Source organism: Mesoplodon mirus (assembly GCF_964341445.2).
Source record: "Mesoplodon mirus genome assembly, chromosome: 13".
Taxonomy (NCBI): Eukaryota; Metazoa; Chordata; class Mammalia; order Artiodactyla; family Ziphiidae; genus Mesoplodon; species Mesoplodon mirus.
In genome coordinates, this window is record NC_138989.1 from 63635693 (window position 1) to 63663633 (window position 27941).

At 41.7% G+C, this 27941-nt stretch overlaps 1 long non-coding RNA gene across 2 annotated transcripts in view; it reads left to right on the top strand.

Moving 5' to 3' along the window:
• Positions 1-27941, top strand: part of LOC309815071 — a 70104-nt gene that overhangs the window by 5398 nt on the left and 36765 nt on the right. For both annotated transcript variants that reach the window (XR_014295794.1, XR_014295795.1), the window contains exon 2: positions 14619-14680. This is a non-coding gene — a long non-coding RNA (uncharacterized lncRNA). The remainder of the gene's footprint in view (positions 1-14618; positions 14681-27941) is intronic.

Here is a 27941-nt window from a genome sequence, read left to right on the forward strand (position 1 = left end):
CCTTGGGAACCTCCCGGGAAGAGTGGCTTGGTTCATGTTGTTCCCACATTTTATAACGGTTTTCCATCTCTTTCCAAGGATAATCTTGTGTTGTCATCTGAGGTTCAGCTCCAATTCCTCCTATAATATGACAATTTCAGTCCTTGGCAATTTTTCCTTCCTCTGATCTTTTCTAGCACCTGGACACTCTACTGCCTACTTTATTGTTCACATGCTGCCTTGCTGTTTGCTATACTCTCCTGTGCCTTAAGTGTATCTTAAACTGCCAACAGAAGTACAGATATCTCAGTGGCACATGGCCTGGGGAGCAGAAAGCAGACAGTAGCTATCTGTTATATATAAGGTGTTATGTTGATCTTTGATTATTTAACATGCTTAGATCTTGTCTTCCTGACCTTTGAGGTTATCTTCTAGTTTGGCATTCACTACAGCATATAGAGAGGAGATGGTCAGTAAATGATCACTGATGCTGACTTATCCTAACATTTTCCTGTACCTGTGACCCTCAGTGGAGTAGGCTGGATTTGAGGAAAATTTGGGGGATCCCAGCACTGCAGTTTTATAACCGGAAGAGAACTCTTTCCATGGCAGTGGGGCACTTGGTGTGTGTGGAACACAGAAGTGACATAAGCCCTTTGAGACTCTAATAGCTTGGCATCTTGGGCGTGGGCTCCATAATAGCCCATAACTGTCAGTGTCAGTTAATTCTGTTAGCATCACATAAAATATTCTCTTGGAAGGTGATTCTTAGCATTGTATATTATCGAGGTATTTTGTGGTTTCCTTCTCTCTCCTCACCTAACTAGCTCACACTTCAGTAACATTTCTAATAATAATCTCTTTTAAGGTACCCTTATAATGCCAGCACACTCCAACAGGCTTGACCATGTAATTTGCTTTGGCCAATTACATATTTGGAAATATGAGCAAAGATCACTTTGTCTGGAAGCTTTAGGAACCCTCATGTGCTTTACCATGATCTCTTCTCCCTTGACCTGACATTGGAAACATTTTGAGACTTTCATCAGTCCGGGTTGAAAACGACATGGAGTTGCCCTACAGTGGGCATGTTGCATGACTGAGAAATGAACTGGGTGGATTGCATGTCTGTGCTGCCCTTTCCTTGAATCTGGGCTGGCTTGTGATTTACTTTGACTGTTAAATTGTGGTGGAAGTGACATTGCATGAGCTCCAGAGTCTAGGCCACAAGATGCTTTCACTCTCTTGGGACCCAACTGCAATGTAAAGAAGCTTGGGTTAGACCAGCAGTCCCCAACCTTTTTGGCACCAGGGACCAGTTTCGTGGAAGACAATTTTTCCATGGACCAGGGCGGGGGTGTGGGGGTGTGTGACGGGGTGGGGATGGTTCAGGTGGTAATAGGAGCAATAGGGAGTGTCAGATAAAGCTTCACTCATTCCCCCACCACTCACCTCCTGCTGTGTGGCCCAGTACTGGTCTGCAGGCCCAGGAGTTGGAGACCCCTGGGTTAGACCACTGGAAGATGAGAGACCTTACAGAGAAGTTCTGCCTTCTAGCTGTTTCTACCAAGGTGAGGCCTTGTTAGCCTGCAGCTCCCACTGACCCAGCAGATGGGTGCCCATGAATGAGCACAGAACTGCCCAACCAAACCACAGCATCATGAGAAACAAGAGATTGTTGTGGTTTTAAGCCATTAAGATTTGGGGTGACTTGTATGAAGCGATAAATAACTAAAACAGAGATCCTTGTTGTTGTAAGCAGCTAAGATTTTGGGGTCACTTATTGTTAACCTCAGCATAACTTGGCCTATATTGATTAATAAAGCTAACAATGTGGTTTAAAATGTTCTAGATTACTTTTTTGATATTTCATATCTAATTTACTTTATTATTATTGTTATTTTAAATTGAAATATAGTTGATTTACAGTGTTGTGTTAGTTTCTGGTGTACAGCAAACTGATTCAGATATATCCGAATCACTGTACGCGGGCCTCTCACTGCTGTGGCCTCTCCTGCCGTGGAGCACAGGCTCCGGACGCGCAGGCCTAGCGGCCATGGCCCACAGGCCCAGCTGCTCCGCGGCATGCGGGATCCTCCTGGACCGGGGCATGAACCCGCGTCCCCTGCATCGGCAGGCGGAATCCCAACCACTGCGCCACCAGGGAAGCCCCATCCTAAATATTTTATTTTATTTCTTTTCTTTTTTTTGTAATGTATTCTTTTTAATATCTTTACTGGAGTATAATTGCTTTACAATGGTGTGTTAGCTTCTGCTTTATAACAAAGTGAATCAGCTATACATATACATATATCCTCATACCTCCTCCCTCTTGCGTCTCCCTCCCACCCTCCCTATCCCACCCCTCTAGGTGGACACAAAGCACCCTGATCTCCCTGTGCTATGTAGCTGCTTCCCACTAGCTATCTATTTTACATTTGGTAGTGTATATATGTCCACGCCACTCTCTCACTTTGTCCCAGCTTACCCCTCCCCCTCCCCATGTCCTCAAGTCCATTCTTTATCTCTGTATCTTTGTTCCTGTTCTGCCCCTAGGTTCTTCACAACCATTTTTTTTTCTTTTTTTTAAGATTCCATATATATGTGTTAGCATACGGTATTTGTTTCTCTCTTTCTGACTTACTTCACTCTGTATGACAGTCTCTAGATCCGTCTACCTCACTACAAATAACTCAATTTCGTTTCTTTTTATGGTTGAGTAATATTCTATTGTATATATGTGCCACATCTTCTTTATCCATTCATCTGTTGATGGACACTTAGGCTGCTTCTATATCCTGGCTATTGTAAATAGAGCTGCAATGAACATTTTGGTACATGACTCTTTTTGAATTATGGTTTCCTCAGGGTATATGCCTAGTAGTGGGATTGGTGGGTTGTATGGTAGTTCTATTTTTAGTTTTTTGAGGAACCTCCATACTGTTCTCCATAGTGGCTGTATCAATTTACATTCCCACCAACAGTGCAAGAGGGTTCCCTTTTCTCCACATCTTCTCCAGCATTTATTGTTTGTAGATTTTTTGATGATGGCCATTCTGACCGGTGAGCGGTGATACCTCATTGTAGTTTTGATTTGCATTTCTCTAATGATTAGTGATGTTGAGCATCCTTTCCTGTGTTTGTTGGTAAACTGTATATCTTCTTTGGAGAAATGTCTATTTAGGTCTTCTGCCCATTTTTGGATTGGGTTGTTTGTTTTTTTTGATATTGAGCTGCTTGTAAATTTTGGACATTAATCCTTTGTCAGTTGCTTCATTTGCAAACATTTTCTCCCATTCTGAGGGTTGTCTTTTGGTCTTGTTTATGGTTTCCTTTGCTGTGCAGGAGTTTTTAAGTTTCATTAGGTCCCATTTGTTTATTTTTGTTTTTATTTCCATTTCTCTAGGAGGTGGGTCAAAAAGGATCTTGCTGTGATTTATGTCATGGAGTGTTCTGCCTATGTTTTCCTCTAAGAGTTTTATAGTGTCGGGCCTTACATTTAGGTCTTTAATCCATTTTGAGTTTATTTTTGTGTATGGTGTGAGGGAGTACTCTAATTTAATTCTTTTCCATGTAGCTGTCCAGTTTTCCCAGCACCACTTATTGAAGAGGCTGTCTTTTCTCCATTGTATATTCTTGCCTCCTTTATCAAAGATAAGGTGACCATATGTGTGTGGGTTTATCTCTGGGCTTTCTATCCTGTTCCATTGATCTTTCTGTTTTTGTGCCAGTACCATACTGTCTGGATTACTGTAGCTTTGTAGTATAGTCTGAAGTCAGGGAGCCTGATTTCTCCAGCTTCATTTTTCTTTCTCAAGATTGCTTTGGCTATTCGGGGTCTTTTGTGTCTCCATAGAAATTGTGAAATTTTTTGTTCTACCTCTGTGAAAAATGCCATTGGTAGTTTGATAGGGATTGCATTGAATCTGTAGATTGCTTTGGGTAGTATAGTCATTTTCACAATATTGATTCTTCCAATCCAAGACCATGATATATCTCTCCATCTGTTTGTATCATCTTTCATTTCTTTCATCACTGTATTACAGTTTTCTGCATGCAGGTGTTGTGTCTCCTTAGGTAGGTTTATTCCTAGGTATTTTATTCTTTTTGTTGCAATGGTAAATGGGAGTGTTTCCTTAATTTCTCTTTCAGATTTTTCATCATTAGTGTATAGGAATGCAAGAGATTAGTGTGCATTAATTTTGTATCCTGCTACTTTACCAAATTCATTGATTAGCTCTAGGAGTTTTCTGGTAGCATCTTTAGGATTCTGTATGTATAGTACCATGTCATCTGAAAACAGTGACAGTTTTACTTCTTCTTTTCCAATATGGATTCCTTTTATTTCTTTTTCTTCTCTGATTGCTGTGGCTAAAACTTCCAAAACTATGTTGAATAATAGTGGTGAGAGTGGGCAACCTTGTCTTCTTCCTGATCTTGGTGGAAATGGTTTCAGTTTTTCACCATTGAGGACGATGTTGGCTGTGGGTTTGTCATATATGGCCTTTATTATGTTAAGTTCCCTCTATGCTACATTCTGGAGGGTGTTTATCATAAATAAGTGTTGAATTTTGTCGAAAGCTTTTTCTGCATCTGTTGAGATGATCATGTGGATTTTCTCCTTCAATTTGTTAATATGGTTTATCACATTGATTGATTTGCATATACTGAAGAATCCTTTCATCCCTGAGATAAACTCCACTTGATCATGGTGGATGATCCTTTTAATGTGCTGTTGGATTCTGTTTGCTAGTATTTTGTTGAGGATTTTTGCATCTATGTTCATCAGTGATATTGGCCTGTAGTGTTCTTTTTCTGTGGCATCTTTGTCTGGTTTTGGTATCAGGGTGATGGTGGCCTTGTAGAATGTGTTTTGGAGTGTTCCTTCCTCTGCAATTTTTTGGAAGAGTTTGAGAAGGATGGGTGTTAGCTCTTCTCTAAATGTTTGATAGAATTCACCTGTGAAGCCATCTGGTCCTGGGCTTTTGTTTGTTGGAAGATTTTTAATCACAATTTCCATTTCCTTACTTGTGATTGGTCTGTTCATATTTTCTATTTCTTCCTGGTTCAGTCTTGAAAGGTTATACCTTTCTAAAAATTTGTCCATTTCTTCCAGGTTGTCCATTTTATTGGCATAGAGTTGCTTGTAGTAATCTCTTAGGATGCTTTGTATTTCTGCAGTGTCTGTTGTAACTTCTCCTTTTTCATCTCTAATTTTATTGATTTGAGTCCTCTCCCTCTTTTTCTTGATGAGTTTGGCTAATGGTTTATCAATTATTTTTATCTTCCCAAAGCACCAGCTTTTAGTTTTATTGATCTTTGCAATTGTTTTCTTTGTTTCTATTTCACTTATTTCTGCTCTGATCTTTATGATTTCTTTCCTTCTACTAACTTTGGGTTTTGTTTGGTCTTCTTTCTCTAGATCCTTTAGGTGTAAGGTTAGATTGTTTATTTGAGATGTTTGTTGTTTCTTGAGGTAAGATTGTATTGCTATAAACTTCCCTCTTAGAACTGCTTTTGCTGCATCCCATAGTTTTTGGATCATTGTGTTTTCATTGGCTTTTGTCTCTAGGTATTTGTTGATTTCCTCTGATTTCTTCAGTGATCTCTTGGTTACTTAGTAGTGTATTGTTCAGCCTGCATGTGTTTGTGTTTTTAATGTTTTTTTCCCTGTAATTGATTTTTTCTTTCATTGCCATCGGAGTTATTTAATGTTAAACAGCATTTTTTTCTCCATTGATTTGTAGAACACCATAGAACAGAGGGTAATTCTTCATTCTATGACAAAAATTCATCTTCAAGGTTTTGTTTTCAACTACCACTACTATGTTAACTTTGTCTTTTTAACAAGAAGAAGAATTCTTTTCCATTAGCCATGCTTATAAAAAATTTGGGGCTACTCCTAGTGTTCAAATAAAAGCTGCATTGTGTAACAATACTTTTTAGATTTTCAATTAAGGTACTAGGGGTCCTTGCCTATTGTTTGGCAGGGTTCTGCTGGGTTGTGTTAAGTTCCGTTTCTATATTGTCCTTAAGTTTTTTGATCTTAATCTCATCTCTGGCTACCTGGTTTTGACTTAGACTCCTTTTCTCTGGCTTTCTGTCTGCTTGACTGTTCCAGTTTGAGTCCTAGCTCAATTTCCCTGTAATTGATTTCTAATCTCATAGTGCTGTGGTCAGAAAAGATGCTTGATATGATTTCAATTTTCTTAAATTTACTGAGGCTTGAATTGTGACCCAAGATGTGATCTATCCTGGAGCATGTTCCATGCACACTTGAGAAGAAAGTGTAATCTGCTGTTTTTGAATGGAATGTACTGTAAATATCAATTAAATCTATCTGGTCTATTGTGTCATTTAAATGTTGTTTCCTTGTTAATTTTCTGTTTGGATGATCTGCTGATAGGTGTAAGTGAGGTGTTAAAGTCCCCCACTATTATTGTGTTACTGTCGATTTCCTCTTTTATAGCTGTTATCAGTTGCCTTATGTATTGAGGTGCTCCTCAATACATAAGTGACCCTGTGTCTTTTGGTTGGAGCATTTAATCCATTCACATTTAAGGTAATTATTGATACATATGTTCCTATTGCTATTTTCTTAATTGTTTTGGGTTTGTTTTTGTAGGTCCTTTTCTTCTCTTGTGTTTCCCAGTTAGAGAAGTTCCTTTAGCATTTGTTGTAGAGCTGGTTTGGTGGTGCTGAATTCTCTTAGCTTTTGCTTGTGTGTAAAGCTTTTGATTTCTCCATTGAATCTGAATGAGATCCTTGCCGGGTAGAGTAATCTTGGTTGTAGGTTCATCCCTTTCATCACTTTAAGTATATTATGCCACTCCCTTCTGGCTTGTAGAGCTTCTGCTGAGAAATCAGCTGTTAACCTTATGGGATTTCTCTTGTATATTATTTGTCATTCTTTCCTTGCTGCTTTCAATAATTTTCCTTTGTCTTTAATTTTTGCCAATTTGATTACTATGTGTCTCGGCATGTTTCTCCTTGGGTTTATCCTGTATGGGACTCTCTGCACTTCCTGGACTTTGGTGGCTATTTCCTTTCCCATGTTACGGGAGTTTTTGGCTATAATCTCTTCAAATATTTTCTTGGGAACTTTCTCTCTCTCTTCTCCTTCCGGGACCCCTATAATGCAAATGTTGTTGTGTTTAATGTTGTCCCAGAGGTCTCTTAGGCTATCTTTATTTCTTTTCATTCTTTTTTCTTTATTCTGTTCCGCAGCAGTGAATTCCACCATTCTGTCTTCCAGGTCACTTATCCGTTCTTCTGCCTTAGTTATTCTGCTATTGATTCCTTGTAGTGTATTTTTCATTTCAGTTATTGTATTGTTCATCTCTGTTTGTTTGTTCTTTAATTCTTCTAAATCTTTGTTAAACATTTCTTGCATCTTCTCGATATTTGCCTCCATTCTTTTTCCGAGGTCTTGGATCATCTTCACTATCATTATTCTGAATTCTTTTTCTGGAAGTTTGCCTATCTCCACTTCATTTAGTTGTTTTTCTGGGGTTTTATCTTGTTCCTTCGACTGGTACGTAGCCCACTGCCTTTTCATCTTGTCTATCTTTCTGTGAATGTGGTTTTTGTTACACAACTTGCAGGATTGTAATTCCTATTTCAATATTTTAAAGGAATACTTTCTGGGTAAGTCATATTCATTGTTGGTAAAAAGGCTGCCTGCATAAGTTAAAAAAATTTCAATGTGATATTCAAACCCCTTTCTTCATCCTGAGGAACCAGGTCCATAGGGTCTCATTTACCTGGAGGTGGATTCAAAACAGCTGAAGTTGTACACGTCTAATTGAATAGAATTTGAGTCCTTTCCTGAAGCAAAAAAACAGGGACCAGAAACATGATGAAGTGTTCTTCAGGAGACAAAGATTTGAAACTGCTGCTCTGAGCACTAACAGGAGATTCTTGTAGCAGCCTTCAAGCCCACACTACTGAGGCAGTGTTGAATCAGCACTTTTTTTTGTCTTATAGAAAGAAGAAATGCACAAATGAACACAGGTGCAGCAGTAAAAATCACAGTGAATAATTCCAGCCATTGACAAATATCAAGACTTGATTTTCCTTGCACTTGACTCTCTGGGAAGTAGTAGGAGAAAAAGCAAGCAGTAGGAATGTACCCTGTTAAGTCCCCAGGTTGTCACTAATGCTGTCAAAAAGCTGCCCATATCCGTTTAGCACTAACTGTTCTAGCACATGCCCACGGCTTCCAAGTTCGAGCATCTGTGACTTCCTTGCAGGCTGAACCTGTTGGAAGCTTCATGCCCTTGGGCGTAGCCCCCAGCCAGTGACCGATGGAAGTAGGTGTATAAGTCTACTGCTTACCTACTCCTCAGGTAGCAGAACTCTGTGGCATGTTCTACACTGTGTGCCAGCATGACTGTGCTTGTCCACGGTGGTCACTTGGTTGATGCCTCACCCATTGTTGCTTTCCTTCTCTTCCTTGTCTCGCTTTCCTACTTCACTTCTGTTGCTTCCTGGGATCATCTCTCAAATAAAGTATTTGCACTCAAATCCTTGCCTTAAAGTCTCCTTCTGGGGAAATCCAACCAAGACACAGGGGAAGTTTTTCTGTTAACTGAACATTTTTGTGACATCCGATTCTTTGTCCTACTGATTTGGCTGTAGATTCAATGTGTGTTAAAGCTGAGAGTGCAGAAATCGCTGCTCCAATGGTGTATCTCATGGAAGAGGAAATGGAAGCTCAGGGCACACAGCCAAGTGGTTATAGAAATGAGACCAGAAAAGAAGCCAGTGGTCCTGACCCCCAAGTTGGCATTATCCCATTCCCCACAGCTAGCTGTCCTGGGCTACCTTTAACTCCCATATTTAACAAAGTAGTCCTCACCCCAGGTTTTCAGCTTGAGAAATCACTGATTTTCCCCTCTCTCTACCAGGCAGGACTTTATATCAACAACTCTATCTTTTTTTTTTTTTTTTCAAATTCTTGTGAGTCACATTTTCTTAGACTGGCAGATCATCATGAGATTCCATTTTTCTTTTATTAATTTAGACAAACATTTATTGAATACCTAGTTGGGCCCAGGCATTGTGCTGGGTATAGGATGTATCACAGAGTACCACAGTCCCTGCCCTCACAGAGTGTACAGCAACCGCTAATCTTTTTACTGTCTCCAAAGTTTTGCCTTTTCCAGAACATCATAATTGGAATCATACATTATGTAATCTTTTCAGATGGGCTTATTTCACTTAGTAATAAGCATTTAAACTTTCTCCATGTCTTTTCATGGATTGGTAGCTCATTTCTTTTTTAAAAAATTTTATTTATTAAATTTATTTATTTTTGGCTGTGTAGGGTCTTCGTTGCTGTGCGTGGGCTTTCTCTAGTTGTGGTGAGTGGGGGCTGCTCTTGGTTGCAGTGCACGTGCTTCTCCTTGCGGTGGCTTCTCTTGTTGTGGAGCATGGGCTCTAGGTCCGTGGGCTTCAGTAGTTGTGGCACGAGGGTTCAGTAGTTGTGGCTCTCAGTCTGTAGAGCACAGGCTCAGTACTTATGGTGCACGGGCTTAGTTGCTCTACGGCATGTGGGATCTTCCCAGACCAGGGCTTGAACCCGTGTCCCCTGCATTGGCAGGAGGATTCTTAACCACTGTGCCACCAGGGAAGTCCCAGTAGCTCATTTCTTTTTAGAGAAGAATAATATTCTGTTCTCTGGATGTACCATAGTTTATTTATCCATTCACCTAGTGAAGCACATCTTGGTTTCTTCCAAGTTTTGCAAATTATAAATAGAGCTGCCATAAACACCATGTGCATGTTTGTGTGGACATAAATTTTCAACTCCTTTGGGTAAATTCCAAAGAGCATGATTGCTGGGTATCTTTGAATATTTAATCTATAGATTCCCCTTCCATCTCTTTTTTTTTTCACATCTTTATTGGAGTATAATTGCTTTACAACAGTGTGTTAGTTTCTGCTTTAAAAAAAGTGAATCAACTATACATATACATATGTCCCCATATCCCTTCCCTCTTTCGTCTCCCTCCCACCCCCCCATCCTACCCCTCTAGGTGGTCACAAAGCACTGAGCTTATCCCCCCTCCCTTCCATCTCTTTTTATCCTTGCAATTTATTTGTTGAAGAAACTGGGTTTTTGTCTTATAGAATTTTTCACAGTTTGGATTTTTCTAACTGCATCCCAGTGGTGTTGTTTAATATGTTCCTCTATCCCATTTATTTCCTATAAATTGGTCATTAAATCGGAGGTGTTACCAGATTCAAAGTTGATTTTTTTGGTAGTAATACATGGGGGTTGTTGTGTTCCTCCAGGAGCCTTTCACCAAGCTGTCCTGAAGATGAAATGTTGTAAGGCTAGTGAGGGAGGTAGTTTTGATCTGGGGAGGGATGCTCCTTAGGCCTTCAACTTATGCTCGAGAGGTGGCTATTGACCTCACTTATGTGTAAAACCAGTCACCAGTTGGATGTGTGTGTGTGTGTGTGTGTGTGTGTGTCTATGTGTCTTTATGTATAAGTTTGGCCTCTAGGATGAGAAAACAATGTGGAATTTAGATGGTAGTTTAATCAGGGTGTGCTAAATTTTCTGGCTCCCCAAGGAAATAGGACCTACTAATGAGAAATAAAACATTCTGATATCAATAGTAAAGATTATATGAAAATAATATTACTATAGTAAGGAATTGTGTAATAATAATATTACACAATAAGGAATTGTAGCCACAAACACCAAGGAAAACAGTGTTTCAGTTTCTGAGCTGACATTATTGGGCAAAACTGTAACCATCTCTCCCTTTAGTTTTTCCTTCTGTATGTGCAATAACATTAGTTGTTGTGTTTAATACATAGGATATTTGTTCTTAGACTTTTATGACTATTGCTAATTAACTGTACAGTCTTTTATTAGCATTTGAAGTTCTAATTACTGCAGTACCAGAACATTTTAATATCATGTAGAATGTAGAATGCGTTGCTTCTTTATTGATTTCTTGGTTTTTCAACTCTAGTTATGAATCTCAGTGAGTTAGTATTCATTAAAAGAGGACACCCCAGTTTAAAGCCCCCTTTGTTAGTGAACAAAGGGGTAGAGAAATGATTTTTTGGCACTGAGGTTAATGTTGAATAGCTTCTTGCACATCCCATGCCAGTGGCTGGTTTTCAAGGAGTTGAGTGAGTTTCTGTGCCTGTTTAATACACCCCACCTGCTCCTGGCAGGCTGGTTCTCCTCCTGACCTGTCCACAGTCCACACTCACTGCCCTGTCTTGGCACCACGTGTTTCCTCAGTGGGACCATTTTCTTTGTTTCCTAGCCACACTTAACCTTCTTTTTAGGTCTTGTTAGATATCACTCTCTTCATTAAGCCTTCCCCAGTCCCAGCTCCCCCAAACTCTCTAGTTTTAACTTCAGTTTAGCATGTGAATTTATCTCGTGTCATTCATCAGTTGCCTCTGTGTGTCATTATCATGCCTCTAACTGGAATGTAAACTCTGGGAGGGTAAAGATTACCTCATGCATGTCTTCAGAACATCCACAGCCCTGTAAAGGTGCAGCTGTTCAATAATCTGTTGATGGATTGTTACCTATTTGTGGAAGATGATGGGTATAGAGAGAAATTTCAAAATGAAACTTACGACCTATGTCAATAGCTATAAATATAGAATCATAAGATCATTGACAATTGGTTCAGACATGCATTAAGGGCTATCCTAAAGTCTTGTATTCCCTCCTTTCCCAAAAATACATATTGGGTACCTCCTGGGAATCAGGTACTATGTTGGCACTAGGGATGCAAAGAAGACAAAGGCATAGAGCTCATAGTCTGGTGGAAGAGAGGCAGCCTTGTAAGTGTAGCTGTACTATGAATGGCTGGTACCATGGTGTATGTAAGTCACAGGTGATGGGATACCAGAGGGAAGGGTAAGAAAATCCTCTTGGGGGTTTTCCTTCATCTGTCTGCCTCCTTATTGATTTTGGTTGGTAACTTTTCCTAAGCATGGGATTTTGTGACCTTACTGAGTAATGGTTTCTGGCATGATTATCCCTTAACGTTGGGAAGAAGCAGTTTCACATGTAGCTTTAGAGCACAAGCCCTGGAGCGAGATCTGGGTTCTAGTCACAATGCTGCCACAGTCTAGGGGTGGCCTTGAGAAAGCTTCTTTACCTCTCCAGTCCCCAAATTTCCTTATTTGAAAAAGGATAATCATTATCTAATCATACGAGTAAGATGAGGATTCAGTAAGATGATTCAGGAGTTGCAAGTCTGAATGCTCAGTAAATGTTAGCTGTTATAATATGGCTAGAAAATGTTCCTTTTATCTTTACTCCCTTTTTTCTCCCTCTCCCTGCAACTTAAGCCCCCTTTCTCTGCTATCATGCATGCCGTTCAGTCTCAGAGAAATATCTCACTGGACTCTAGGGCTTTAATTTCAGTACCAGGAGCACTATTTAGACGGATAGAAGACAGTGAGGGCGCATGAAATTGGATGTCCCTGGTTGTGAGCCTACCTTCCATCACACTTGCTGCCTCTGCCGGGCTTACTCTTTACCAAGTGCAGAGCCAAGGGGTGAGGATTTCTCTCTGTCCCATTGGGACATAAAGGGTGAATGAGTTAACATTTACAAAGTGCTTTGAGTTCCTTGGAGAAAAGGCACAATCTAAGTATTCTCATTAGTGTATGAATAATAGATGAACATAAAGCACTTTGCAAATCTGAAGTTCTTTAGCAATGCTAAATAATACGTGCACCAACCTACCTGTGAGTGGAGGGGCTGGTCTGTGGAACTCTGACGGTTCTAATCTTGGTTGTCACTAATTTGAGGCATGGTGGTAGGCAAAATCCTTTTCCCCCTCTGGGTCTGAAGAACAGAGGGGTCAGAATGGCTGAGGTTGAAGGTAACTCTTATTTAATTCAGTGATTCCTTTTAAGGTTCTTTGTTTAGATGGAGAAAAGGCTACAGCAGGAGTCAGGGCAATGCCATTTGTAGGAGGGGGATGATAACTTCTCCAAAACAGGGCCAGCTATTGGGTAGCGATTCTGAGCAGTGACTGCGCCTGCTCTTTCCTCCCCCTCGGTGCCACTGAGAATGGGTTTGCTTTTCCTCTGCCTGTGGAGGGGATGGGGGTCCTTGCATCCAGGACTGTGGAGAAAAGATCTCCTGGATCTGGGTCCTATAAAAATACCTAACAACCCTATCCCTTAAAAATTGTGGTAAAAGCACATAACATGAAATTTACCATCTAAACCCTTTTAAGTATATAATTCAATAGCATTAAGTACATTCACATTGTGGTGTAACCAATCTCAAGAACTCTTCTCATCTTGTAAAACTGGAAATCCGTACCCATTAAACAACTGTGGCAACCACCATTTTACTTTCTGTCTCTGTGGATTTGATTATTCTTGGTACCTCACACAAGTGGAATCCTACAGTATTTGTCTTTTTATGACTGGCTTATTTCACTTAGCATAACATCCTCAAGGTTCACCCATGTTGTAGCATGAGTCAGAATTTCCTTCCTTTTTAAGGCTGAATAATATTCCATTGTATGCATATACCACATTTTTTTTAACCACATTTTAAAATTCATCTATCAATGACACTTGGGTTGCTTCCTCCTTTTGGCTATTGTGAGTAAGGCTGTTATGAACATGGGTGTACAAATATCTCTTTGATACCCTGCTTTCAGTTCTTTTGAGTGGAGTTCCTGGATCATATGGTAATTCTATTTTCAGCTCTTTAGGAAATGACAATATTTTTTTGTTCTCTAAAATGTAGAGTTGGAAAAGAATTTTTGATGACCTCAGTTTCTCCACTCTGCGTTGTTATCTTCATCAAGGGCTTGCTATCACCTGTATTGCCTGAATTATGATCCTGAAGATAATTTGCATTTTTTTCAAGAGGATAACATAATCTTAGAATCTTGGGCTTGAATGGAACCCTAAAGACTTGCTAGTCAGTGTAGAATGCTTTATTTCGGATGCATTCAGGGCCCAGGAGCTCATAGCCTTATAGCATAAGCTCTCCTGGAGTTGGACAACTCTAATTGGAGATCCCAAGTTAAAACTTCCCCCCATTGGTCCAGTGGGACCACACAGAACAAGTCAAAGTCCTCTTCCACACCCAGACCCAATGGCATTTTAAGACCATAAGTCGTCTCCTCTTCAGCCCACACATTTGTCCTTGACCTTTCCTTATGAGGCACTTCTCATCATCTTTGGCTTCAGAGGTAAAATTAGGTATGTGGCACCTTTTCAGAACTCCTGACGTGTCAAACAGAGGCCTGGGTTACTTCACCTATGCTGGCTCTCCTGGTTGACACAAAACACAGTCAGGCCCCACCTGCTTTAAACCACAGCTCTCTGCTCCTGTAAAATCTGCCAAATATAACATTTGGGAAAATGTTGGGAAGGTGGGAAGATGTTTCCCTCAGAATATGCATAGGAAATGGACATCTCCTTTCAAGGCCGGCCAGAGTAAATATTGTATCAGCAGGGAAGTGTTTGACTGAAAGTAACACCTGACTCACAGTGTCTAAAGTAATAAAGATGTTTAATGAACTCAAATAGCCAGAGGTCTAGGCAGTTTTAGATTTAGTGTGGTGGTTCTTTCTCCATATTGCTCAATTAACCCCATCTTGTCTGCTTGTTCTTAGGCTTCCTGTCTGATGGTCACAGTGGCTGCTTCAGCTGCAAACAGCACATCTTCATGTTTAAGGTAAGAGGAGATGAAAGCCTTCGACCTTATCTCTTTCTCTCTCTCTTTTTTTAAACAGGGACATTTTTTCTTCCACAAGGCTCCTCCAAACAAACTTTCCCTGATATATCTTTTCCCAGATCTGAGTCCCACTTGCAGCAATTGCTCACTCCATTCCAAGAAATGGGGTTGCTGTGCCCGTCTTGGACAAATCACAGCTGATCCTTTGGAAATAAAGACGCCATGCTGTGTGAACAACTGGATCCCTAAGGAAGCAGGGAGAATGCCGATGGGCTGGCGATTGGCAGTGTTGACCACAAATATGTTACTCAGAAAAATCAGGAGTGACCACAATTTTATTTAAAAACTTGTGATTTACAGAGTCATGTTTAATTAAGGGATTTTTAACCTTATCAGTTAAACTTATCGAGACAGAAAGATGAGATACCTTGCTATATTCCTTAAATATTTCTTTCAGCCCTCATTCACTGTTTCTCAGATATACTGCAAAAATGATGATTATAATAATATACCTGAGTAATATTTCATGGTTCACAAATTATTTTCACATACATTATTCATTTGACCCTCACCCAAACTGTGTGGGGGTAGGTAAAGTATTATTATAATTTTCATTATGTTTTAATTGGGCTTAGGTTTAGAGGGCTGAGTTCATCATACTTATTACATGGCACATTAAGTATCTAGTTTGTCTGCTGCCCCTCTGTTGTTTGCATAATTAATTAATCAATACACTATCTTTTATCTCTCTCTTTCTCCCGCTCCCACTTCTCTGCCTCCACAGACAATCATGCTAAATGTGTCCAATGTTTATCTTGTTATTTATATGTGCACATCTAAAACGTATATTTTGTTTAGCATGTGTGCAATTTTTGTTTACATAAGCGTCAATTTTCTTTAGCTCTCACTGTTGTTTGCATTTTTTTTACTCAACACTGTGTTTACAAGAGTGATCCGTGTTGCTGTGTGTATTTACCCCCTTGCCTCTAAATGTTGCATAATATTCCACAGTGTGAGTCCGGCATGGTTTACTCGTCTATGCCCCCTAGTGGAAACCTTGGTAGCCTCCAACTCTGGCACACGAACATCTGCACTGCTGATGAGCCTGGATGGGAATTTCTGTGGGAAGCAAACTCAAGAGAACGGTTGCTGAGCCATAAGACAGACACTTAAATTGAATAAGTACCACCAAAAAGTCTCTCTAGAAAGGCTGCACAGTCTATACTACCAGAAATTGTTCACATTTTACTGGAAGCTGGGTCTGGAGGATATTTCAGTTGATCAAGCTTATACAAGCAGAAAAAGTGAATTGGGTTGTCGAGAACCCAAATCCAGGTCTTCTGACTCCAAAGCCTTTTCATTTTCCAGGGCATCACTCTGTAAGTCTCTGGATCATAATACTGAACACTTACAAGATTTCTTGGGGCTTTTATTATTTAGTGAATACCTTGAATTTCAGAAATAGCTTCGCTGGTGTTAATGACAAGTAACGGGCTGAAGAACGAATGAAAGTAAATGGGAACTTCATGTTCTGTGATCCTGTTCAACTTGATCTGGGTCCTTTTGACTGCTTTACACATGTTATTACATTCTTTCAGGCAGTATTTGAGAAAGAGGAAGTGCTCGATAGCTAAATTCTATCCCTCCCACCTGCCAAGGGCCTGACTGTAATACGTTTATGTCTGTTTGACTTGAGAGTCAATGAGGAGTCCTAGAGTCAGATAGTGTTACAAACAGAAAGGGACTTAGGGACTGTCAAGTTCAATACTCCCATTTTACAGCTGGGGAAAGGGAGGCCCCAAGAGAGGAAGCCACTTGCCTGAGGTCACATAGCCAGAGGTCACCTGAAAACCAGCCCATCTCCCTTTCCACTTCCCCAGACACAGAGACTTTCCCCTGCTCACTCAGGAATCCACAGTGTAACCTTAACAGCCGGAGGTGTGTGTGTCCCAAACAGTGTTGTACTGGTACATGTTTAACAACCACCTTTCTCGGGGGGAGAAAAACCCCGAACAAACTCCAAGTGTGGCATTTGCCAATTTCTCCTACTATGGCCATTTCAAACTGCCGAAGGGATGTCACTGAATGTGGCCTTGGGAGTGATGGGCCGCAGCCACCATTAGGAGGCATTTTCACCACAGATTCCATAAGAGTAAAATCCAGTAAGATGATTAAGAAGTGATGAGCTTTGACTCTTTATTACCTCTGTCTTTAGTATGTTATTTGAGTGTAAGTTTATATAATTTAGTATCTAATAATGTCTGTGTTTAATGCTAGCCCATAAAATTCCTGAACATTTAACACTCAGTTCTCCTGAGCCAGGGTGACCTAGCTCCAGGACACCATTGCCTGGAAAGTAATGAAACCTCCTTCTCGGTGTGGCAACCTGTTCTCCTGGTTTATAAATTTGTCTGAATTCTTTCGAACACTTTGGGGGAAACACAAAATGTGAATATAGTGAAAGAAAAAAAAAGGATAAATGAGTTATTCTGGAGATACATTTTCTGGATAGCTGAAGGCTTAGCTCTAAGCTCCCAAACTACAAAAGCTTTAACTCTTATAGATAGACTTTTCGAAGAACTGTGTCTCACCCTTTTCTATTTCATTATGCATGAGGCATTAGAGCTTATTGCCTTTTTTATTGGCAGCAGGGGCAGGTAGAGGTGTGGAAAGATATTTGCCCCTGGAATAAGTGACCCCAGACTGCTGTGTGGTTGGGGCTCTTGACTCACTTCCTAGAGTTTTGAAAATTTTATTCTCACTCACTGTCCAGAGCTATGACGTCTTCCTACTGTCAGTGTGTCTGTCTTTAGCTTCTCCTCTGCTCTTTGTAATTGACTAGAGATACACGGAGCCAAACCTATTGGAATCATGTTAAAAATGTTGTTAACCTGCTGGAATATGGGCCTGATGAGTAAAATGCTTAAAATGTTAGTGCATGGATATTGCAATTTTTTTTTGGCTGCTCAGAAGGCTTTCGGCTTAACTTTTGGTTCTCGTAGAATCTCTGGAGAGGAGACATTCCTAGATTACCATGCTCCAGATCAGTGAGTATTGCTACAATTACATTCTTATTATAAATCAGAATGTACTGTATCGCCATGCATGTATTATGTAGAAGAAAGCAAAAGTCATCGCTGGGCCAGGCAGTATGTCAGATAAAAAGTAGAGCAGTCCTGGCCTGTGTTTGGAGGAACCCCACAATGCCGCAGGAACACGAAGTGTTCCAAATGGTGAACTTTGTATTGAACGGTAAGAATTCAGTTGGAAAAGTTCGGGGCACATGTCCTTGCTCTAAAAGGGATTCTCGGACTCTTTCAGCACAGACCAGGTGATGGCTGGGGAAGCAGATTTAGTGTTTGAGAGTTCCCCCACCTGGAGTGGGGGCGGTCCCTCTGCGCAGCTGCCCATTCTTGGGGCTGGGGAGGAAGTGGACTGCACTGCCTTTCAGCAGAGCCCCCTGCCCTTGTTCCGCTGGTCTATCCATTCCTTTGTGTATAACAACACTAGGTAATCGTCTTCCTACTTTCAAAGAGCAAGTGGTTTTCCCCACTTCTGTGTTCTTTCCTAACTGCAGGAAAGGCAGCCTCAGGTGCTGATGGCAAACCAGCTCTTCTATGCAGAAAAGAGACATCTCACCCCATTCCCAATACCTCCCTTGCGAATTTGCCTCGCTTCCCTTTGGACCCTTAAAGCTTTTGGGAATCCTCAAGGGCCCCCCTCTCATTATACTTCCTTTCCTTAAGCCCTTATTAGCTCCTTGGATAAGATTCATTTGATAAGCCTGGGACGGAAGCAGAGCCCAGTGCTTGGGGTGGTGTATGGAGGGCAGGAGCCAGCAGGTGAGCAGGCCCAGAGACAAATTTCCTTTCCTGGGCTGGCCTGGGACTGCTTGCCCTTGACATCATTCAGGCAACTTTTTTGAAGTCTTTGGAACTGGGGTCACCCCACATAGGGCAGCGGGGAGCCCAGTAACCAGGGCTTGCTCCCGCACGCCCCGCCTCATTGGTCTAATTAACAAGTTGGGTCCTTTCCAGCTCTTTTACGTGGCTCTCATGGGGCTGGGCTCCACGGGGTGGGCAGACAGTCTTACTTTAAGCTGCGTATCGATCTTCACGTGGTCATGTGCCCCTCTTGCGGGAGCACTCTCATGTTTTAAGTGCATGCAGTTACTCTCTTGACTGGCTTGTAAACAGGTTTTAATGGGGCTATTAGTGTAAAAGGACAGGAAACTTTCAAAAACAGCCTCTTAAATATTCATGAGGATGTTAAATCTGGCGCTTAATCACCAGTGTTTGCACACAGCTAACGGGGAGGGAGGACAGCTGACAGGCTGCCTTCACTCGGAACAATTGACAGGGCATTAATAAACGCTCTTACAGGCATGATTAATGGCCAAGAGAACAGGACTTTTTCTTAAACAAACGGAGCCCCTCTCCTTTGGGGACTCCTTTTTTGGCAGGGAGTGTCCATGTGGGTATGAGCGTGAGATTTAGGGGGAGATGGAGGCTGGAGGGGTGTCACAGACAAGACGTATTTTTTCCCTTCAGAAATAGTTAACTGGATACCTCCCCGCCTATCCAATCTGACTGTCCATCTCCCAGGGAATGATTTCCTCAAGGGAAATATTCCAAAAACTTAAGCAGAGAATCTCCAAAGAATTCCCTACCTGGAGAATTCTTAACTCAACCTTGGCAGGGCCATGAGGTAAGCGCCTGGGCCCTCATTATGGGGGCTCCCTGGAGGGTCATTATCAGCTGCCTCTTCCATACCTGAGCTCACTTGCTTTCAGATTGGAGTTAAATGCGGACAAAGATGGTCCACTGTGGCTGAGGGGCTCCTGCAAGCTGGCTCCCACCCAGCCTACCTTTCTATGTGTGCATTTTAGTTCCTGGAGCATCATCATTCTCTTACTTTTCTCTGTAGCATTTGATGTAAAGCCCCTACTGAAAATGTATGGGAAGAGTGCTTTTTAACTAGTAAATGGTCTGCACTTCTGGAATGGACCTTGGAGACTGTCTGGGCCCATCCTTGCTCCCGCTAGAAAAAGACACGGAGGCACAGAGAGGTGAAACAACTTGTTCAAGGACACATACTGAGGTAGTGACAGAGGGCACTGGACCCCCGGTACCTGACTCCTGGTCGACCCTCACATCAGCATGATGTGACTTCTCCAGAGAAAGCCAGAAGGAACAGACACCCAGTTGCTTCAGAGGTACTGCAATTTCAAGTATGCCAGATCTGATAGCAAGACCTGTGCTACTGGAATCCAAACCAGTTTAAGCATGGAAAGTTCTGAAAAATATCCCAGTTTCTTTGTAGTAGGAAATCCCAGCCTCATTATCTGAGACCAACTCAGAAATTCAAAACTGTTTCCTCCCCCTAAGTGCCAGTTGGGTTTTTTGGCTGACAAGTTCCATTTAGAAATGAAACCAAGGCATAAAGTCATAAATCCATAAAAATCTGTTTTTACAAGCTAGGAAAAAACCCACTATGCTTTTTTTTTTTTTTTTTTTTTTTTGCGGTATGCGGGCCTCTCACTGTTGTGGCCTCTCCCGTTGTGGAGCACAGGCTCCGGACACGCAGGCTCAGCGGCCATGGCTCACGGGCCTAGCCATTCCACGGCATGTGGGATCTTCCCGGACCGGGGCACGAACCCGTGTCCCCTGCATCGGCAGGCGGACTCTCAACCACTGCTCCACCAGGGAAGCCCCCCCCACTGTGCGTTTTAATGGTAGAAAAGGGCAAGGAAATCAGTGTCTTTCATAAAAGTCTTCCCAGTCCCCAGCCCTTGCTGCCCACATTCCGCATATACCTATCAAGCCCTTCTTGTGCACATGCTACCAAATTAGGGGCTGGGGTGGGGAAGGTTGTCATGAAGATGGATAACAAGTGTCTCCACTCCCAGGATACACTTCCTCTAGTTAGCAATTTAACTCTAGGGCCATGTCATAAGACTGATCCCAGTACCAGGCTGAACTTTTTGCAAATATTGCTTTCATCACCCCTGCTCAAGAATCTAAGGTGGCTCCCACTACATCTGGGTCCAGCCCAGACTGGCTTGCCTCTGCACAGCCAATCTGAGATTCCACTTAGAGCCAAATACATCCTTTCTTTCTAGTCAGTGGACCAGGCAACATTCTACAGACACTATGGATAATGATCCTTAATCATAGATTTGTTTAGAGACTCAGTGCAGCACTTTTTTTAATGGAATGCCAACTAGGAATGAAAAATCAGTATCTCTTGCTAAACAGTTTGCATTAATGACTTCCATAAGAGCCAATCTATTGATTTTTTAAAATAACAAAACTCCACTTGTCTCTTTCATCTGGATATATAGCTGGTAGGGGCTGTTGGTAAAGCAACCATTTTGAGAAATAGTTTCCTTTTTGTAATTAGAATGAATGTATTCTGACAGTTTTTTACCAATAATGGTTGCAATGTTTGGTACAAATGCAAAGCACAGATGAAGCTTTAAACCCCAGTGGGGTTGGGCACTGTTTTCTCAATTAAAGGCTGATTGTCAGCTCTATGAAGTACAAGGGCAGATTCCACATGTTTTGTTACATTATCAAACTGACACCAAATACTGGACAGCACAACATTGATTTCACAGCACACAACTTTGGATTGACATTATGCCTTATTCTATAACATTATTTTTGGTTTGTTTGTTTAATCAGCCAAGTGTAGTAGGATTCAGCATGGTTCACTGAAGACACTCGGACTAAGATGTAGGAAGTTTAAGTTCTACTACCAGTAGTTTCCCTAAATTATTATATTAGGCAAACCTCACTTTCCTTACCTGTAAAATGGGTGCAGTAAAACCTGTCATATCAATCTGTTGTTTTAAGTGAAGTAATGCATACGTTACTTACTTGCTGTTTCCATTTGATGTCTCACAGGCATCTAAAAAGTAAAATTTCCCATACTGAACTTAAAATCTCCCCCCAAAACCTATTTCTTCTCTGACATTCCCAGATCAATCAGTGGCATCACAAACTACTCAAGTGCTCATACCAGAAACTGGAGTCATCCTCTCCCTGCATTGTAGCTAATCAATAACACATTCCATTCTGTCTTTTAAGTGAGTCTCAGATCTATTCACTCCACTGACCCCCCTAGTCCAAGCCGTTATCATGTCCTGCCTGGGTGTCTGACTGCAGTCACCTCCTTACTCTCCTGCTCCACCTAGTATTGCCTCCTCCACTTTGGACCTCACACAGAAGCCAGAGTCATCCTCTTACAGTGTAAACCCACTTGCGTCACTCTCCTACTTATAACCCTCCATTGGCTGCCCAAGACCATTAACATGGCCTGACAGGCCATGACAGTCTTATTCCTACCTGCCCCTCAGTCTCATTTTGATCTCTTTCCACTCCAAACACACTGCTCTCTTCTGCTTCTTATGTGCTTCTTTGTAGACCCAGAGCCTTCACAGTACAGCTCTCTCTTGGGGAAGCTCATAACCTCATCTTTGCCTGGATGGTTCCCACTGTCTTTGAGATTTCAGTGTAAATATCAAAAGCCACTCTTGGAGAGGAGACTCCCTGCTCCCACTCTCATTCCCCAGTAGGATTGATTCTTATTATCATTATCTTCTGTAGCATTTTAAAAAATTGTAGGGAATTCTCTGGCAGTCCAGTGGTTATTACTTTGTGCTTCTACTGCCGGGGGCCCAGGTTTGGTCCCTGGTCGGGGAACTGGGATTCCACAAGCCGTGTGGTGTGGCCAAAAAAAAAAAAAAATTGTAACATGAACATTTATTTGTGTGATTACTTGGACTGTAAGCTCCAAGAGCACCACTTTGTTCACTTCTGTGCCCCCAGTGCCTTGACAGAGTGCACATGACATGGTAGATACAGAAAGATAACAGGATGAATGCCTTGAACACCAAGCATCAATACAAATTCAAGTTATTTTCACCCTTGTGTCTGTGGGACACAAAATTGAGTGGCAAGATGAGATGTTTCCGCGAGTAAGAAATTTTTTGTTGGTAAGTTAATAGAGACTCATCTTGAACTAATTTAAATCTAAAGGCGAGGTTTATTCACCCCAGTAACCTAACTATACAAAGGGTAAGACTGGTGTTGGCCTGAGGTACTCAAAAGATGGTGGTCAATGTCTCTCTATCTCTTTTCCTTCTGTCTCTGTCTCTCTCATTCTTTTTTTTTTAAAATAAATAAATATTTATTTAATTAATTTATTTAGGCTGAGCCGGGTCTTACTTGCAGCATGTGGGATCTTTAGTTGCGGCATGCAAACTCTTAATTGTGGTATGCATGGGGGATCTAATTCCCCGACCAGGGATTGAACCTGGGCCCCCTGCATTGGGAGTGCAGAGTCTTACCCACTGGACCACCAGGGAAGTCCTTGTCCCTCTCATTCTTGTTCGACTTCACTCTTTAATGCAGACAGATTTCTCCATGGGACAGAGAATGCTGCCGTGGGGACCCCTAGATTCACAATTTTTTAGTGCTTCCTGCCAGGAGACCCCAGGGAGGGGTTCTGATTGATCCTTCCTTGGGTCACAAGCCCATCCTTGGTCTCTGTGGCTGCTGTCCCCACTCCAGTCAAGAGGATGGAGCCATCACTAGTCTACTGTAGAACTTCTGGGCTTAGGATCTGTTACCAGAAGGGTAGGGAGAGGTCTGGGCCTCACAGTTAAAGACAATGGCCACCATACATGTGAATTCTGTTGGAAAGGAGACCATTGATCTGTATTCTAATGTTCATGAATTGAGCCTCATTTTTTTCTGGCTCCTGCCACAGCTCAGTTTCATCAGAAAACGCAGACAGAGATGGCTTTGCCTGTGCATAGAGTGGGCAGCCAGCCTCTCTGTGGAATGACTTCCACAAAAGGAGTCATTCTTTGGGTTAGGACAAGAGTCCAAATGGTTAATTACAATTCAGGAACCCATATAAAAAGTCAGCCTTGTAATTCATGGTGTCAATAGCCAACCCAAATATTGTTATCCCTTATTTCTAGGGAGTTAGTGGTGGAGACTTAAAAAGTCTTTTTATGGAGGCATCAAATGGCAGTGAGGATCCTGCCTGGTGGCAGTTGAATTAATAAGTGAGGTGTGAAAGATAATATATTTTCACCAATCCTTCATAGTCTAATTAAATGTCACCTCCTCTCTGAAGCTTTTCACTGGCCCCTCATGAGGGCTAATAGTTAAAGTTCTATTCATAGAATGTTATGAGATTTTAGTGAGTTAATACATATGAAGCACTTAGAATGGTACTGGGCACATTGTGAGCACTCAATAATTGTTACTTTGATAGGACGAAAGGAAGACTATAGTAACAGTGGCTACTAAAAACAGATGTCACAGCCTTTCTATGTCCTGGGTCTGTATATGTTTTTCCACTTGATACAATGTTAACTTTCGCTTTAAGAGCTTGCCTGGGAACCACACTATGGGAATTTCCGGTCCAAAATCACTGTGCTGGGGCTGGGTTATCTCATGCATGGCCATTTTTTGGCTGGGCTCCTGTAAGAACTTTACAAAATTTAGATAGCGTTTCTAACATTTTGTGCTTACGTTTCACTGGTGCATCTTGTTTAAAATGTGGTTTTCCTGAGTCCCACCTGAGAGATCCTGATTCAGTAGTTTTAGGGGAGGGGCCCAGGAATGTCAATTTCTAACCACAGCTTTAGTGATTCTCTGGAAGGTGGTTTCATGGACTATGGTTTGAGAAAATGACCCAGAGGAAGGAGCAGTAAAGCTGAGGAGGGATGAGGAAAATGAGAAGCACTTATTCTGTAGTTGGGACTTCCCGAAGTCCCAAAGTGTCCCCACCAGGTAAAGAACTCCATCATGTTTCCCTTATGTGCCAGCCAGAATGAGTGTCACATAGGTGTGAAGCATCTACTGAACCTACTGGTCCACTCAGCTTATGGCCATCTGGGCCAGTGACAGGGTCACAGCTCTGTCAAGCCATAAACTCAGCACTTATTCACTGCTGTGCTGCCCATTTGAAAGAGAAGATGGTAGTGGGTGGGGGCATGGAGTGCTAGAAGTCCCATGGAATGAATGTCATTGTGGACATCATGGTGGATGCTCCCTAGGGTCCTGTTGTCTTGTATGAAGAGAATTCCAGAAAGGTTCAAGAATAGATTTTGAATGGTCAGATGCAATTCCGAAGACTCTGCTCTTTGGGCAGGAGTTGGTGTGTATTAAGGCATCCTGTCAGAGGAACATGCATTACCAACTCTCATGCTTTTGTATTAAGCATTATTTCTCATCTTTACAGTCAGATTAATGGAGATTAGTGGTTCCACTTAAGAGTTTAAACATTGTGCTGACCCAAATTTTTGGAGCCATCATAACGTGGTGCTATATGTTCAAAGGCTGGACCAGCTGGTAGTCAAGTGGGGGAGGGAGAGGTCTACATTTTCACAAAGTGATTTCATTAATTGTTTTGTGTAAGAAAGCTGGGGTGCCTCTTTATACATAATGCATATATGGCACTGTCCCTACTTTCCACACACTTAAATGCCCATCAGTCCAGTCCGGTAATGCTCCTTTGCTAAGAGGACATTTAATAATCAATGGTCACTCACACTTGCCTCCCCTTGACTTCTGTGGGTGAAGCCCAGTCCCTGAAGTCCCAAATGGTTTCATTAATGTCTTTTATCCACTCAATAGATAAAAATAAACCTCTCCAAAGCTCTTAGAAACCCACCACCCTGTATGTAGGAGGGAAAAAGAGGACGGCTGTTAATAAATAAACTTAAATATCTCCACAGGAGCCCACAGCTGTGACCCAGAGAACATAAGAACCATACCCAGCCTTCCTTTCAGGTCAGAGTTACTTTTTATTCATTGACAGATTTAGTAATTGAAAACTCTATGTCTTAGTTCAGGCTAGTATAACAAAATACCATAGATTCAGTGACTTAAACAACATTTATTTCACATGGTTCTGGAGGCTGAGAGGTCCAAGATCAAGGTGGTGACAGATTCTGTGTCAGTGAGGACCCTTTCCTGGTTTGCAGACTACCATCTTTTCGTTGTGTCCTCTCATGGCCTTTCCTTGGTGAGTGCACATTAGGGAGGGGTGGGGAGAGAGAGAGAGATCTTGTGTCCCTTCCTCTTTGTATGAGGTATTAATCCCATCATGAGGGCCCCCCCCTCATCTAATCCTAGTCACCTTCCAAAGACCCCACCTCTAAATACCATCACAATTGGGGGTTAAGACTTCAACAGATGAATTTGCTGTTGGATGGAGGAGGGACACAATTCAGTCCATAGCTCTCTATGGCTGTTATAAAGTTGAAGAGGATGTCACACATGAATTCTACTTTAAAGTGAACTGTCTGTTTTTCTTGGCAAGTGTATTCAGGGCTATTAGGATATTCACTTGTATATCCTCAAAGTGGAAGAACTTAGTTGGAAACAGTCAAAACCTATGTGGAGCCAAATCTGGTGAATAAGATGAGTGATCAAGCTGGAGAAGAGCATATTTGGCTAAAGACAAAATAATGTGACTGGTTTTGTTGCATGGCCAGCAGGAGCCAGAGGTTACCAAGAAAGGAAGCCCCCAAATGCTTGGCATAAGGGTTGCATCAATAGATACAAAGATTAGTATGGGGCAGAAAAGGAATCAGAATTTTGTGGAGGGAGGGGTATGTTTAACTTGAAAAGGCTCTGACCATCCCCTCTCCCCCAAATCCAGTTGTGAATCACTGGTCTAAACTGTCAAAGGGATGTCCTGGAAGATGAGCCCTCATTTAATATGCAGGCGTATTTGTTCTAAGAAATGTTCTCTTTACCTTATAACCATACATGACATGGAAGAATTTTTTTTAAAGTGACTTCATGTTTTTTTTTTAGGAGCCTCTATAAATATCTTCATAGTTTTATCTTTCATAAGAAATTCCCCACAGTACAAAGTATGTATAAAGTATTGAAAGTAAACTGTTATTTTAACTACAACAGCATCAACCAATTCCCCTACAAATGCTGATGGTGTCAGTTGTGGAGAGAGGTAGTCATTGTCATTATTTTCTCATGTTATAGAGGAGGAATCTAAGACTCAGAGGGGAGAAGTTGCTCGGCAAAGGCCACACAGCTGGTAGAGGGCAGAGGCAGGATTAATTTACATGTGTATGACTTAAAATTCACTCTGATGGCAATAAGAGTTCTGTCTTTAGCCCCATTTCCTGCAAATCAGGAGAGAAGGGAGGTGGGACTTGTTACAATCAAACTTGTTTGGGCAGAGCTCTCCCCTTGTCCTGGTTCTTCTAGGGAGCCCAGATGGAGCTCTTGAGGCTTGAAGATTCACATTAGCAGAGTGCTTTAAATGTTGGGTTGGAGATAAAACTTCATTAGTGCCGAAAGGCCTGGAATTCTTGCATAGAACCAGGGAACTGAGGGAAGTAAAGCAATACCATTTTCTTACTTCTGTTGGCCATGATTGTTTGAAATATCTTTGCTGTGAAACATTAAAGTAGCAGTTAGGTTCCCTGTTATGCATCACTCTTCCTCTCTAGCTCTGTGTGCTTCTGATAGTCTGGTCTTCTTGCTGTCTTCCTGATGTGTTGCCCCACGGCAGTGTTAAATCTGTTCTCTGAAGTTACTGATACATCATTGAACTTATGGAATGTTCCAGAGTCCCCTTTATTCTGCCTCTTTCTTGAAGTAAGTCAGTTAGTCTACTTCAAGGATTTAACAGTTTCTGTCATTGGAGATCTTCTCAGGCCTTGCTACTAAATGTGCAGCCAGTAGACCAACTAGAAGCATCAGCATCAGCATCACCTGGGAAATTATAGGCAGAATCTTAGCCTCCACCCCAGACATGCTGAGTCAGAAGCTGCATTTTAATGAGACCCCTAGGTGACTTTTAAAATTTGAGAAGCAATGCTCTAATGAACCCACACAATACTTCTGTGCTCGTGGATATCAGCATTCTGACACAGGTGACACTCCACAGGGGTCTGCGGTTGGTTTGGGGTGGGAGGGAACCTGGAAGAGAGGGAAAGCTTGGATTGGAAGACCCAAGGATTACTGTTTCTTTCTTTCCTTCCTTTCTTTCCTCTGAGAGTCAAAACCACCCATATGAACTCTTTGGATATTATCTAATATGCTCCAGGCAAGGGGAAAGAAAGGTAAAATGACTGTTTTCTTATCATGCATTCTTAAAAAGGAAAGAGATTTGGATATCTTCTGTTTACTTCCTTGAATAGAAGTTGCTTCTATAGCATCTCAGACACACAACATCCTGCCCTTGTTCAAATACATCCAACGTT